This window comes from Chaetura pelagica, unplaced genomic scaffold, assembly GCF_000747805.2.
Source record: "Chaetura pelagica isolate M959 unplaced genomic scaffold, ChaPel_1.0 scaffold124, whole genome shotgun sequence".
NCBI classification, from domain to species: Eukaryota; Metazoa; Chordata; class Aves; order Apodiformes; family Apodidae; genus Chaetura; species Chaetura pelagica.
Window position 1 is genome coordinate 223619 of NW_009952891.1, and position 3737 is coordinate 227355.

Genomic DNA, 3737 nt, shown 5'->3' on the forward strand with positions numbered 1-3737 from the left:
ACTCTTTCAAACAGCTGTTGATGTATTTCCTAGCTTTATAGCTCCATCATAACCAGTATTCTTTCCAAAGATTTGTCTGTCACGAGCATGCTTGAGCTTCTTAATTCTTCTAGTCCTGGCCTGGGCAGGTGTGTATTGTGCCACCAAACAGCTACTGGGTGTGCTTCCCCTTGCAGACCTACAGGAAAATGATAAGTGTGCTCTGCTCACCATCAGTGATGACCTGGGCCTTCCTCCTACCATGTTAGATGTGCTTCAATCCAGGATCAGGAGACTCTAGAAAGGGATCCCAGTTCAGTTGAGTGAGACTGGGAGGCGGAGTTGTGAACATGGAGTTGGTCTTCTGTGGTTTTCCTTGTAGGAACATTTTTAATGCAGTGAGAAAAAACCTGGATTGAGAGAGTAAATTTGAAATAAGTAATTTTTATCTGAAAATGTGATTTTCTTTAAGAAGTCTGGGCCAGAAATTCTGGAATATGTGGACTCAGGGATGAAGGATGGGAATCTGATGAGGGAAATGGAAACCGGGACTAGGATTTAGCTGGCTGAGGGAGCAGGTTATTGAGTATGGGCAGAAGATGAAAGAAGACCTGGACTTAAAGCATGTGGGAACTGCCCCTTTGCAGTGAAGGAAGGAGTCCACTGATGTGCAGAGAAGCATGTTTAGAAAGACCAGGCAGCAGCTTCTTCACTGGAGGCAGTTTCCTCTGAAAATAGGAAGTGAAATCCAGTTTGTTCAGTCTTTCTGGCAGTAATTGTAAAATCTTCAAACAAAACGTGTCTGTTGTTTCTTCAAGTGCTGGAAATCACACACAATGGTGCCCTAGCAGCAGCTGTCAGTTGTTCCACTGAGCCACATGATAGGTGGTTAGCCCACAAATTAAGACATTCCATTCATTGACTAATAAACGAGGAAGGCTTTTAGTTGAATGCTTAAAGAAAACTAAAAAAAAAAAAAAAAATTCAAAGTGGTGTTGGTGATGAGGTTTAATACTGACACTTTGTCTCTAGGTTGCTCATCATATCTTCACTTACCTCAGGATTTGATTCATGGTACAGACTTTATTAAACTATCATGAGCACCTGCTGTTTGAATACCTGCCTAGTTCAGGGTGCAGGACAGGCTTATGCTGAGGTGAGTTAAGGTTTCCAGAAGAATTTTTGCTCCAGCCACTTGGAGTTAGAATGGCTGGAACAAGCAGAGCTGCAGGACAGAGCATTCCAACACTGCTGAATGAGTCAGAATGCCAGGATTTGGAAGCACAATGACGGATTTAAATCAAACTTCTCAAAAATGGTCTAACATGTGGCTTTCACTGGGATGGTCAGGTTAGAGAATTGCTGAGCATTAGTACTTAAAATAGCATCAGGAGTCTGTGTTTAAAATAAATTCTCATCAGCTGGAAGGGTGAAGGGATTCCCCTCTGGAAGACATGGATGGAGTTTCTTTAAGGCAGCATTACCTGCTTTGCACACTGAAACAGGAATCCTTTAGACAGGATAGTGTCTGATCATTTACATTACATCCTCATGCCTTTGCCCAAGAGGGCCTGGTCAGGGCTCTTCAGGAAGTTCTGGGGCTGCTTAACTTCTGCTTGTTTGAGCTTTCACTCTTAAGAGATACAAGCATTTGTAACAGTGCATACAGAGCTCAGTTGTCTTTAAAGCATTTAGAATGTGAAAAAACCTTTGCAAAGTTGTCTTCACACTTGTAGCTTCTGTCATGAGCTCATCAGTGTCTAAAGCAGCAGTTCACAAAAAAACAGAGTAGGAGTTTCTCCATGTAGCAGTGGCCTAATGTGATAACTCCTGTTTATTTCAGTGCTGAGTTTATTTTAATTGACTTGGTTTCCTACAGTATCTGCCACAGAAGGGGCTGCATTTGCACTCTTATCTGTCTAGTACAGGAATTTAATACTCTCTTCCTCCATCTTCTTGTTTGACAGATTGATAGAATGTCATATATGCATGTAAAACCAAGGAACAAATGGACAAAAAAAAACCCCAACACATCAAAATCAGATTCCTGATACTGTATGAGTACTTTAACAGCATGCTAGTAGTTCAGTTATAAAATTCAGAGAAGCTGAGACCATCCAGAGGCACCCATTTCAGTGCCCTCACACTATAAAGGTACTACCAGCTGTAAGAACCTAGTCTGTCCCCTAGTAATAATACTTCACTTTGAAATGAGAAGCAGCATTTGGCTCTTTACCAGCTTCAGTGAGTTTTGCCCACTTGAATAGGTACAGGCACACTTGTGGAACTTGGAGATCATTAGTCATTTTAAGCTGCAAGTCACAAGAGTGGTCTTCAGACATTGTCCCCTTATGAAACTTCGGTAGTTTTATGAAGAAACAGTGGGGTTTTCCTATTTAGAAGGGACTCACTCTGCATGTTGTCACTTTTAAAGTGACATTCAAACTGTCAACTCTGGCAAATACCCAAACTGACTGTTTTTCATAGGGAGTCTTTGGTCTGGGGTAGAAGTGGAGATCTGGAGATTTGATCTTGCTGAAGTAGGTTCCTCTAGAACTGGCTGGGTGGTGGTTTCTAAAGCTGCACTAACACAAGGGCTGAATGTGGCTTTCACAGTAATCAGTGGCACTGCCAAAGCTCAGCCCTGAGCAAGAGGTGGTTGTCTTCTCCAAGCTTTGCCTTAGCTTCAGTGTGAGCTTCACACCAAGCTTGCAGTACCCAGAAGATCAGTACCAGCTTTTCTCCCCAGAAGAGCACAGGAATGGTGAAATTCTCCCCAGTGGGATGGATAGGAGCCTTTGTCCTGTTCCCAGCCCTCACCACCACCTCTGCATATTCTGCCATCTCCACAGATGTGCCTCTGATTTACAGCCAGTGTTAAAAGTGTAGGGAAGTTGTTTCATTGTAACTTCTCCAGGAAAATAACATCCTCTTTCTCTAACAAGCTGGAATTTTTATTAGCTCCTGAATTGTCCCTTTGCTATCAACAGCCTCTGAAGCCTTTTGAATTCCAGGGTGCCACAAGTTTGTGCTATTTAACCTTTCTAGAGACTTCCTATTTCTTGCTTTGCACTAGTGTAAAGGGCACCTTTCTCTTAGATTGTATGATTCCAGAGTCCAGCAAGAAATTCATGCAGTTGCTCTTCAGTATGTCTTTTTTTTTTTTTTTTAAATGAAACTGGTAGGAACTCTATCAGGTTCTGTCTTTTTAAACTTGCTTGGAAATGAGCAATGAATCCAAAAGTTATTATGAATGTGTCCACAGAGTATAAGCACAAGTAAGCACATGTAAGCCTAATTTCCATCATAAACCCATTGTTGAAAATACCATGGATTGTCCTTGGGGAAAATAAAGGATGTTTTCTGTGGGGCTGCTTAGTTTGGAGAGGAGGATCTCTGACTAGATTTATTTGTAGTTCTTTGGCAAATGCAATCAAATTGAATTCTCATCTGGAGAGGGAAAGGTCTGAACTCTGTAATGTGTGTATTTTCTCTTGGATGAAGCTGAAAATGTGTGTGTCTTTGTCAGTGTTTCTGTTTCCATAGTGGGTAAAGCTTTAAGAAAGCCTAGATAATGGTGTTAATGTCTCAGAGGGCTTATTTTCCTGATTATTTTTAATAAAACAGCTAATGTTGCCAGTATTAAAAGCTACCGTTGCTATGTCTAGGTCACAAATTTGTAATGCACATCACATTTTACCCCTCAAGTAATTAAATATCTAAAGTGAGCATGATTTCTACCAAAGTCTCTGTTATCA

General features: G+C 41.3%; 1 protein-coding gene across 1 annotated transcript in view; it reads left to right on the forward strand.

The window, feature by feature from the left end:
* CREBBP (CREB binding protein) overlaps positions 1 to 3737 on the forward strand; it is an 83675-nt gene that overhangs the window by 35104 nt on the left and 44834 nt on the right.